Raw genomic sequence first — 12,444 nt, 5'->3', positions numbered from 1 at the left:
CACACCACCTGCAACATTCTCTCTTCACACAGGAAGGAGGTACGGAAGCCTGAAGGCACACACTCAGCAATCTAGGAACAGCTTCTTCACCTCTGCCATCTGATTCCTAAATAGGCATTGAACCCATGAACACTACCTCACTACTTGCTTTTTATTTCTGTTATTTTGCACTAATTATTTTAACTTAACTATTTAATAGATATATATCGTCTCGCTGCCATAAAGTTAACAAATTTCATGACACCTGCATGGTGATATTAAATCTGATTCTGACTCTGCCCTGTGATAGGACCTTGCTTAGGTTCATTTTTTTTTTTAAATACACCAGATGTACGTTCTCACCATGACCACAGAGGTTTCCTCCGGGAGCTCTGGTTTCCTCCCACAGTCCAGAGGGGTACTGGTTGGTAGGTTAATTGGTCATTGTAAGTTGCCCCGTGATTAGTCGAGAGTTAAAAATAAATAAATAAATGGAGATATTGCTGGGCAGAGTGGCTCAAAGGGCCTTGACCACCTGCATCTCAATTAATAAAAATAAATAATAGCTGTTTTCCCATTTGATTCATACATTAATCATTTTGAATTAAAAATGAGATATTTATATACAACATATAAGAGGACAATTTCCTTTCCCCTTTGATCAATGGAATAGCATCATCACTATGTGCTGTCTCATATGACGTAAATGATCTTTGACCATGATTGTTCTCAGCAAACTTTTCTACAGAAGTGGTTTGCATTCCTCTGGGAGGTATGTTTACAAGATGGTGATCCCAGCCATTATCAATACTCTTCAGTGATTGTCTGTCTGGCATCAGTGGCCACATAACCAGGAATTGTTATATACAGCGGCTGCTCATACGATCGTCCACCAGCTGCTCCCATGGCTTCATGTGGCCCTGATCAGGGGCTAAGCAGGTGCTACACCTTGCCCAAGGGTGATCTGCAGGATGGTGGTGGGAAGGAACATCTTACACCTCCTTTGGTAGAGACATATCTGTGCCCTGCCACCCAACAATGGAATATACAGATGGACACCGGACAACCAACTGACCAGCAGGTATCTCTGACTACAATGCAAGCTCCACTTGTTTTCTACCCCTATATTCACATTCCATACAAATCTTTCAGATCAGAATATTAAAGAAAGCAGCTCTTATTCTCAATTCCCAGCCTGAGATAACACTAAGGAAAAGTTGTGTTTATTGGGAACCAAGAATGCATCAGCCAATGTTAATTGGGCATTAAGCTCAGCTCTGATGATCTATGTATACTGCATTTTAAGTAGTAGAGTACAGTATGTACTTGGGCACGTGGCCAAGTAGTTAAGGCATTTGACTAGCAATCTGAAGGTTATTTATTTTTGGTGGACTACAATCTTTGTAATGGTAATACACGCAGAGCCCTACCAATGACCAGCAGTCCTAACAACCTTGATAGCTGGAAATATACTTTTTTTTCTAATTCAGTTACTGGACATGGATGTTGCTGACAATGCCTTTACATATTCTCCACTGGTAATTGCTCCTGAACTGAGGAGGCAGTTTCAAGCCAACTGCATTGTTGAGTGTGCAGCCACATACAGTTAGGATGGTGATATTGGCTGCCCTGAAGGATGCTAATAAACCAGACATTGCAGTGCACAAACTGCAACTGAGGTGTCTCGGCAATGAGCGTTGATAGTGATGATTCTAAATACTGTTGAACTTGTTCAGTGTTGCCAAACCTCTATCACTCAAACATGTGGAAAGTATTGCATCAAGTTCTGAGGAATGCAGCGGAACTTACCTTAGTAAGTGAGCCACTCTTTACTGAATGCTCAATTAACTACAGTGGCAATGGGCCAAGTAACTGAAGTGGCATTTGAGGAAGACTTCCGGTCCAGTGACCACGATTCTGCTAGTTTCAAAATATTTAAAGAAAAGCATAGAACAGGGCCACAGGTTTAAATCCTGAACTGGAGCAAGTCAAATTAGGCAGGATCTAGCTAGGGTGAACTGAATGACTCTAAATGAAGACAAAAGGAAGGCTTTTGTATGGACCATAATCAAGAGTCTATAGAGCAGCATACTTCTGTTAGGAGTAAAGGAAGGCATGCCAAATTCGGGGAACCCAGCTGATGGGAGATATCAAGGCTCCAGTGAGGAAAATGAAGGAAAAGTATATCACATTTTGGCAGCTGGGTATGAATGAATTGCTCAACAAATAAAATGTTTCAGACCAGGCTTAAGAGGAAAATCAGGAGGGCAAAATGAAGGTATCAGATAGATTTGGTGGGCAAGGTTAAAAATTCTTCAGTATGAATAGCAAAGGGATGACTAGGGAGAGAACATGTCATCCTAAAGACCATCAGGACTGCCTATGAGTGGAGCCACAGGAGATGGCTGATTTTTTAAATGTCTATTTCTCCTATGTTTCCAAAGAAGAATATTGTGGGTGCCAAAGAAATTAGGGTAATAGGTAGTGAATTCTTGGACCGTATGCTTATTATGAGGAAGGAGATGTTTGAAACCTTGAAGTGTATTAAGGCGGGCAAATACCCAAGGCTAGAACAAGTGCACCTTCAGACCTCGAGGGAGACCAGGGAAGAAATACCGGATGCTCTTGATGAGACATTTGTTTCGTCATTAACCACTGCCGAAGTTCTGAAGGAGGGAGGGTGGCTACTGTTGTTCAAGAATGATATTCAAAAGGATTTAGATGGCAGGAAGCAAAAGGTGATGGTTTGAAGGCTGATAGTCCAACTGGAAGCCTGTGAATAGTGGGGAGCTCCAGGGATCAGTGTTAGTATACATTTTTATGTAAATTATTTGGACATATGTGCATATGGTACAATTAGCAAGTTTGCTGATGACGCTAACTCAAACAGTCTTGTAAATAGTGAAGCTAGTTATAACAAATTGCAAAGAGATCTCGCTCTGCTAGAGCAGGGGTTCCCAACCTTCTTAATGCCATGAATCCCTACCATTAACTGAGGGGTCTGTGGACCCCAGACTGAGAACCTCTGAGTTAGAGAGATGGGTTAAGGAGTGGCAAATAGATTTCAACTTAGATAAGTGTGAGGCAATGCATTTTGGACAGTCAAACCATGTCAGGATCTACAGAGTGAATGGCAGGGCACTGACAAGGGTTGTGGAATAGCTGGCCCCAGGAGTATTAGTGGACTGTTCATTGAAAGCAGCCATGCAAGTTGACAGGGTGGTGAAAAACGTTCAACTACAGAGTAAATTAATTACCAGAGTACTGGCGTTGGCACGTGGCCAAGTGGTTAAGGCGTCGGTCTCATGATCTGAAGGTCACTAGTTCGAGCCTCAGCTGAGGCAGCATGTTGTGTCCTTGAGCAAGGCACTTAACCACACATTGCTCTGCGACGGCACCGGTGCCAAGCTGTATCGACCCTAGTGCCCTTCCCTTGGACAACATCAGTGGCATAGAGAGGGGAAACTTGCAGCATGAGCAACTGCCGGTCTTCCATACAACCTTGCCCAGGCACAAATTCATGGTCTCATGAGACTAACGGATGCCTATATAATGTTACCATATACAACCTTGAGATTCATTTTCTGGCAAACGTTTACAGGAAAATTTAAAAAATACAATAGAATTTATGAAAAACTATACATAAATAAAGACTGACAAACAACTAATGTGCAAAAGCAAGAGAGAGAACGTCTTGATTTTTTTCTCCATCAAGTCATTAGATGTTTCCATAAAACTGAAGCTTCCAGAAGGGATAAGTGACTTGGACATTGGATCCCCAACAATATGAAATGTTGCAGTCAGTACTGAGCAGAATATTTGGGAACCTGTAATTCAACATTCCAAATCTGAATGTGACTTGTATTGATGCTACACAAATCCATTCAAAGATAGACTTTTGAAATTAAAATATTGAAGTCCAAAAAGGTCCACTCCACTCTTATCAGATTCCTTCTTCTTCAGCCCTTTACCTTTTCCACCTATCGCCTCCTAACGTCTCAGTTCACCCCCCTCTTCACCCACTCACCTTCCTCCAACCCGGTCTCACCTATCACCTGCACTCCTTCCCCTCCCCCAACCTTCTTATTCTGGCTTCCTCTTCTTTACTTTCCAGTCCTGAAGAATCCCAGACCAAGACATTGATCATTTATTCCCTCCCATTGATGCTGCCTGACCTGCAGAGTTCCTCCAGCATTTTGTATGTGTCAGTATCCCAAGAATAAGCTCACATGTAGGTTTGTCACCTTTGAGCATTAGGGGCAAAGTAAATTTTTGTAGTGAGAGATGTGATCAGGAAAGGTTTGATGAATAAATGTACAGGATCAAAAATCAATACATGTCCCTGTGAGCATGTGCACAGAACTTCATACACGGAGTTTTCACCAGCACATCCCCTCTGCAATCAATTAGGTCACTAGCTAAACATAGCAGTAAAGAGATCTTGGATTGCTCTGAAGTAGCACCTTATCCTCCTCAATTCAGGATTTTTAAAAAAGTTCAAAAGTTCAAAGTACATTTATTAGCAAAATATATATACATTAAGTCCTGGGTATGACTCTAAACTGCAACTGCTGATGAGGCTCTGATTGGGGACTTTCAGAGCTTTGGGGAAAGTGGAGCTACCCCTCAGTCATTCATTGCTCCCAGGGCCGCTCTGACCCGGAACGGTAGCACTTGCAAAGGTTCCTGCTCAGGATACGAGCGAAGGCCAACGACAGATCCGACAGGTTCAGTAACTGAACTTATGACGGAGAAGGCGGATGAGCTATGACCTCAAATGTCAACAGCTATAGTACAGGCGGATGAATATTTAATTGGGAAGAGAAATGGCGATTTTTTTTAGTTCGCCCAATGGAAGGCAATAGCAAACCATCATTGCTGGACACTAAGTTTCCTAGAATCTATTTGCTAAGAAAACCGTGGTCAAACTCACAAAATGTATCACACAACAACAGCGTCAAGAGGATCTTCAAGACAATTCTGAAGATGCTTCGCTCGGTAGGGTTGATTCTGGTCAGCAGGGGATCCCGACCATCATCAAGCTACTGCTCATACAATTCATGTAACACAAAAGAAAATTATTGCCACTTGGAATGAAAGAACCCTATATCAAGCAGGAAGAACGGACAATGTAATAAATGAAATGGAAAGACTGAAGATTCACATCATGGGAATTAGCGAAGTTCGTTGGATAGGTGCTGGAACATGTCAGATTAGAAATAAAACACTAGTTTATTCTTGTGCAACATCCCATACTAATGGAGTAGGAATTATTATGGATGAAAACATGGCAAAAAGTGTTTTAGGACATTGGGCAATTTAAGAAAGAGTGCTCCTTGTTAGATTCAGAGGACAACCATTTGATTTAGCAGTTATACAGGTATACGCACCAACAACAGATGAAACAAATAAGGATATAGATAAATTCTATGAAGAGTTTGAACAAGCAAAGAATGGATGTGAATCTCAAGATATTGCTAATGTCATGGGAGATCTAAATGCTAAAGTAGGACAAGGTGCTGATGGAAATACCATAGGAAAATTTGGACCAGGGAAAGAAATGAACAAGGTGAGAAATGGGTAGAATGGTGCAAGGTGAATAATTAGGTCATTATGAATACGTACTTTAAAAACCATCCAAGATGCTTGTGGACATGGAAAAGTCCAGGCGATAACACTAGAAATCAAATTGACTTTATTACTATAAACCAAAGATTTTGAAACTCAGTGACTCAATGCAAAATAGATCCAGGTGCAGACTGTAATAGTGACCATAACCCAGTAGTATGTCATGTAAAAGTAAAACTAAAAAAACTAAAGAAGCAAAAACCTGAACAATCCCTTGACTACTTGCAATTAAAGAAGAAAACTTAAGACAAAAATTTACAATTGAAGTAAGGAATAGATTTCAAAGTCTAGAAATAGAATCTGTTGAAGATGATAGCAATCATGTAGAAATGAAATTTAACTCTCTAAAGGATGCCTTGGTAGAATCAGCAAAGTCAGTGATTCCTAAAAAAGAAAAAAGGACAAAGAGTAAATGGATGACAGATGAAATCAAAAATCTAATGGAAGAAAGGAGACAGAAGAAAGCAAATCCTATAGAATATAGGTCCTTAGATAAAAAAGTTAAAAGCTTGTGTCAAAAAGCCAAAGGAAAATGGTTAAACCAGGAATGTGAGCAAATAGAAAGAATCCCTATTCCTGATCCAAAAAGGTTACATCAACAAATCAAGAATATCGCTGGTAAAAAGCTCCTCTGTTCTTCAGGTGGGTGTTTGAAAGCAAAGGACGGTACCATTATCATGGAAAAAGGTGAGATTATGAACAGATGGACTGAGTATATTCAGGAATTGTTTGAAGACAAACGAGGCGAGAAACCAGAAATTAAGAAAAACAATGAAGGTCCAAGTATTTTAAAATATGAAGTTCGTAGTGCAATAAATAAAATGAAGAAAGGAAAGGCAGCAGGTCCTGATGAATTAGTAATAGAACAAATTATCACCCTTGAAGATTATGGAATTGAAAAACTTACTGATTTAATCAATGGCATTTATGAAACTGGAATAATACCAGAAGAGATGGAAAAATAATCAATTTATCACTCTTCCTAAGAAACCTGGAGCAATAGAATGTGAATTACATAGGACCATAAGTTTAATGAGTCATATCACCAAGATACTTCTAAGAATTTTTACTTCTAAGAGCTAAAAGTAAGATACAAGCTGAAATAGGTAAAGAACAATGTGGTTTTGTGAAAGACAAAGGTACAAGAAACACAATATTGATGTTAAAGATACTATCAGAACAAGCTGTTCAAGTGCAAAAAGATTTGTTTGTTTTTTTTTAAAAATTGACTACACAAAATCATAAGTGAAGCACAATAAGTTATTTGAAATATTACAGGAAACTCTAGATCTAGATTCGAAAGACCTCCGCCTAATCAGAAATCTGTACTGGGAACAAACTGCCGCTGTAAGAATAGATGGAGAAGTGATTCAGTTTATGAAAATCAAGAGAGGCGTTAGACAAGGGTGTGTTTTATCCCCTGATTTATTTAATGTGTAGTGAAACAATATTACACAAAAAAAAAGAGACATCTTGAGAATCAAAGTTGGCGGTGAAAACATCAATTATTTCAGATATGTGGATGACACTCTGTTAATTGCAAGTATGGAGGAAGAACTACAAAACTTAATTTATATAGTTGTTGAAGAAAGAGCAAAAATGGGTCTATCTATCAATTGCAAAAAGACAGAATGTATGGTGATATCCAAAAAGAAGTAGAATTCTATCTGCATTTAGAATAAACGGGGAAGACAAAACAAGTACAGAACTTTTGCTACTTAGGAAACTGGGTGACATCAGATGGCAGGTGCGACATGGACATCAAAAGAAGAATAGGGATGGCAAAAGACACCTTTAAAAGAATTAAGAGTATACTTACCAATACCAAACTAGGCATGACAACCCACTTCAGAGTTTTGAAATGTTACGTTTATCCAGTTATATGGCTCAGAATGTTGAACAATATCCAGTAACATGAGGAAACGAATTGAAGCAGCAGAGATGTAGTTTTTGAGGAGGATGCAAAGAATATCATGGACGAAACAAATATCTAACGAGGATGTCATGAACAGAGCAAACACAAAAAGAGAAATAATGTATGAGATCATGAAAAAGCAATGTAACTTCAATGGACGTGATTATGAAAGAGGAGTTAGAATGCACGGTAATTATGGGAAAGATTGAAGGGAAGAAAGCAAGAGGAAGACAAAGACAAATGATGATGGAGACAGCAGCCACAGAACTGGAAATGAATACCAATGAATTGATCTACTTGACTTGAAACAAGAGTGTGTGGGCCATGGCAGTCAAAGCTCAAACTGGGCATGGCACATGATGATGATGATGATGATGATGATATACATTATACAGCCTTGAATTTTGTCTCCTCACAGGCAGCCACAAAATAGAGAAACCCCAAACCACCCAAACACCCAATGCAGAGAGAAAGGAATAAACCGAATCGTGCAAACAGTAAAAGTAAATAGCTGCAGATCTATTATTTTCCATACATGTCTAGACACAGCAGCATGCTACTACTTAAATCATCATCCTTTTCCTCCCTATTTAACAATCTTTAAAAATCCTTTTGGGACAGTCTCATTCATTCTTATATCTCCATCAATAGTCATTTGCCATCCATGCAAATACAGGATTAGTAATTGATTATTGTTAAGCAATAATTGTTTATTGATCTTTCTTTACTTAAGTACGTATATTAAGATTGAATGAAAAAAAATACAGAATATAGTGTTGCAGTTACAGAGTGCAGTGCAGATACACAAATAAAGTGCAAGAGCAATGATGAGGTAAGTTGAGAGACCCCATACATTTTTATATTACTGTGTTCTTATAAAGTACATCTTAATTGGATAAGAAATCAAGTCTTGTAAAAATGGAGAAGAAGCTGTACTTGAATCTAGTGGTATGCATTCTCAAGCTCTTGTAACTTTCGCCCGATGGGAGGGGGAAAGAAGAGAGAATGTCTGGGAGTGGCCTTTGATTATGTTGGCTGCTCTCCCAAGGCAGAAGTATAGACTGAATCCAGAGGGGGAGGCTGGTTTTCTTGATAGACTAGGCCGGGGTTCCCAACCCTCTTTATGCCATGGACCCCTACCATTAATAAAGGAGTCCGTAGACCCCAGGTTGGGAAGCCCTTGTTTAGGCTGTGTTCACAACTTTCTGCAATGTCCTGCAGTCTTGGGCAAAGCAGTTGTCATTCAAAGCACAAGAACTGCTTCTATGTCCATTGCCATTCTATTTCACACAGTGAAACCTCAATGTAACACAATAGTTGAAGGACAACTTTAGTAAGTAAAAATAAAATTTACCTAATTTCCATCTTCAGGGTCATAATACCTGCAATATATCCAACCCCCCCCCCCAATAAAACAAGACATTTTATATCAAAGTTCCACATTACCATCCATTTAGTGTACTGCACTCACTGCTCACAATGTCATCTCCAGTAATATCGAGACCAAACACTAATTTGGTGCCATTTGCAAATCACCTCAATTCTGACAACAAGCATGACCCATTGCTGGCTGCCGGAGACTTCTCCGTCTCAGCCTCATTCAAAGCACTTTGATTTCGGCCTCCTAATATTCTTCCAACGAAGTTCAATAAACTGAACTCCATCACCTGGTTGGACAGCTCTCAGTAGCAGAGGAAGTGTAGAGAACATATACAAGGTGCAAGAGGCATGATGAAGTATCTTTGTCATAGTTTTTCCAGGAAGTCTACATGGACACGGACTTTGACAATGTCCGGCATGGGAGGCTGGTCCAGAAGGTTAAGTCACTTGACATTCAAGATAAGTAGTAAATTGGATTCAACATTGGCTTATCAAGAGAAGCCAGAGAGCAGTAGTAGATGCTTGCCTCTCTGACTGGAGGCCTGTGACTAGTGGTGTACCGCAGGGAGTGCTACAGTCTCTGGTGTGTTTATCATCTAAATTAATGACTTGGATCACCAAGTTTGCGGATGACACCAAGAATGGGGGGCATTATGGGCAATGAGGAAGGTATAAAAGCTTGCAGCGGGATCTGGACCAGCTAGGAAAATGGGCTAAAAGGTGGCAGACGCAGTTTAATGCAAACAAGTGTGAGGTGGGAGTTGCAACTTTGGGAGGAGAAACCAGGTACAACATGCACACTGAACAGTAGGGCACTGAGCAGTGCAAAAGAACAAAGGAATCTAGGAATACTGAATTCCTTGAAAGTGATGCCACGGGTAGATAAGGTCATAAATTAAGCTTTTGGTACACTGGCCTTCATAAATCAAAGTATTGAAAACAGAAATTGGAAAGTTTGTTGAAGACTTGGGTGAGGCCTAACTTGGAGTGTTGTGTGCAGTTCCAGTCACCTACCTGCAGGAAAGATATCCGTTAAATTGAAAAAGGTACCGATAAAGTTTACAAGGACATTGCCAGGACCTAAGGACTTGAGTTACAGGAAAAGGTCGAATAGGTTGGGACTTTATTGCCTGGAGTGCAGGAGAATGAAGGGAGATTTGACGGAAGTAAACAAAATTATGAGGGGTATATATAGGATAAATGCATGCAGGCTTTTGCCACTGCAGTTGGGTGAGACTAGAACTAAAGGTGATAGGTTAAGGGTGACAGGTGAAAGGCAACACAAGGGGGATATTTCTACACTCAAAGGGTGGTGCTACTGTTGAATGAGCTGCCAACAGAATTGTAAGTGGGTTCATTTATAACATTTAAGAGAAGTTTGGACAAGTACATGGTTGGCAGGGTTACGAAGGACTATGGTCCAGCTGTGGGCTGAAGGTACAAGGCAGAATAGCTGTTCAGCACAGACTAAATCAACCAAAGGGCCTGTTTCGATGCCATGACAGTCTATAGCTCTACCATTTGGAAGCCCATTCAAGAGTCATTGAGCACATTTACAAAGAGCTTTGTCACAAGAAAGCAACATCCATCATCAAGGACACCCATCGTCCAGGCTACGCTCTCTTCTTGCTAGTACCATTGAGCAGGTGGGTACAGGAGCCTTGGGTGCCACACCACCAGGTTCAGAAACAGTTATTACCCTGCAACCATCAGGCTCCCAAAACAGTGTGAAGAGCTTAATTGACTTCAGTGCTGTACTACCTCCACAACCTATAGACTCTCTTCCAAGGACTCTAAAATTCATGTTCTCCATTTTATATTTTTTTATTATGCACAATTTGGCTTCCCTTGCATATTGGTTATTTGTCAGTCCTTGTCATGTATATTTTTTCATAAATTCTATTGTTTTTCAGTCTTGGTCTGTCTTGTGTTTCTGTGATATCACACTGGAACATTGCATCATTTCTTAACGCATGCATTACTAAATGACAATAAATGAGGACTGCGTGTCCTCATAATCTAATCTAATTTCTGTTTTCCCTGTAAAAGCCAGCACAAAAATGAATCTCAAGGTAATAGATGGTGTCATACTTTAATAATAAATGTACTTTGAACTTTGAACAGTGGGATTATAAAACAGTGAGTTTAACATTTTCAAAAAGTCATCACTCCAGAACGTTTATTGCAGATTTCCTGCCAACCTTCCTCAGACAATCAATTCACATTTTTACCGCTTCCAGGCCCTTTGGTATCCTGCAGAATCTCCCTGTTTGTAAATTGATTTCTTCAGCCTTTGGCCCAGCCACAAAACTTCCCTCTTGTTCTCACTATTCTCTTAATTTTAATCGAGCTTCTCTCTCACTTTCCTCAGATCTGTTGAGAAATCTTTGATCAGAAATTTCTTCTTCCCAGGGAAAGAAACCAATAACTGGAGGGCAGAGGTTCCAGGTGGAAGTTTTATAAGGGAGGTGGAGGGCGATGTATACATGGAAGGAGCTGTCAGAGGAAGCAATTAATTATGTGGGTAACAACATTTAAAAGACATTGTGCTAAGTAGATGACTTGGAAGGGTTATGAGGGATACGGGCTCAGTGCAAACAAATGGGAATAACCAGGATATCACCTTGTTGGGCTTGGGATGAATTGGGCCCGTTTCCAGCTGCATTTTTATGATTTTCCCTCCACAAGTACTGACGGATATGGTGAGCATTCCTGTTTGATAGAGTAAACACCGGCCCTTATCATCAGGTTGGAGACAGCCAGAGACCTGCCCGATTCCTGAGTGGTGCTGCGGGTTGCCGGTACCCCAGCGATCCCCGGACTGACCACCGAAAGCGGGGCCAGTCCGATCCGGCCAGCGCACAGCAGCCCGGGGTGGAGCACATGAAAGGGAAGTGGGAAAACAGCGGCCTTTACACGCTTCTGAAAGGGAAACGCGGCTGCACTGCGCTGGGGGCAGGTCGGATGCGAAGCCTCCGGGTCTGAGATGGTCTCTGGGCTTACCTGCTGACAGATGTCACCATCCCCGCTACTGCGCCAGGCCGGCGGGCGGGTTGTCACGCAGCCCGCTGCATCCTCCAAAAACAAATCGGTTCCCGCTTCACTGAACGCTAATCATTCCACTCACCAAACCACCGTATCCGGACGCGTACACATCGCTTGGAAACTGCACAACCCTCACCCCCAACGGCGAGAGTTCCTACTATCTGACAACGTTTCAGGCAATTGATAATAATCGTGACCTTAGAGATTGACAGCTCCCTGCGCCCAATGGGAGGCAGCGCCACTATCAATGTGGGCTGGGTTTTCTACTGGCAGCACCAATTGCAGCCGGCGGGGAGAAAAAAAAATGCTTAATCTTGGACCTGCCCAGTGATTCATCGTAAAGTGTGGGAGAGTGGGTGGCTATGTCATTTCTGGTGTCTCCAGATCATTTTTATAGCATCTTTTGAAAGTGTTGCCAAAGTTTTACTGTACTTTTGCGTTGTTGTCATATAATTATCAAAGGGCAAAATCAGATTAAAGTGCCAGCAGTCTCATGT

General features: G+C 41.0%; 1 protein-coding gene across 5 annotated transcripts in view; it reads right to left on the bottom strand.

The window, feature by feature from the left end:
• The window catches only part of gpd2 (glycerol-3-phosphate dehydrogenase 2 (mitochondrial)), a 133,847-nt gene extending 121,730 nt beyond the window's left edge, over positions 1-12,117 (bottom strand). For 3 of the 5 annotated variants that reach the window (XM_063052277.1, XM_063052276.1, XM_063052281.1), the window contains exon 1: positions 11,906-12,117. The gene's annotated coding sequence lies outside the window, so the exon portion shown is untranslated. The remainder of the gene's footprint in view (positions 1-11,905) is intronic. The other 2 variants (XM_063052280.1, XM_063052278.1) reach the window with 2 other exon arrangements.
• Between the last annotated feature and the right edge of the window lie 327 nt (positions 12,118-12,444).

The sequence above is a fragment of the Mobula hypostoma genome, chromosome 6, assembly GCF_963921235.1.
Source record: "Mobula hypostoma chromosome 6, sMobHyp1.1, whole genome shotgun sequence".
Taxonomy (NCBI): Eukaryota; Metazoa; Chordata; class Chondrichthyes; order Myliobatiformes; family Myliobatidae; genus Mobula; species Mobula hypostoma.
This window is presented reverse-complemented; position numbering and strand designations above follow the sequence as displayed.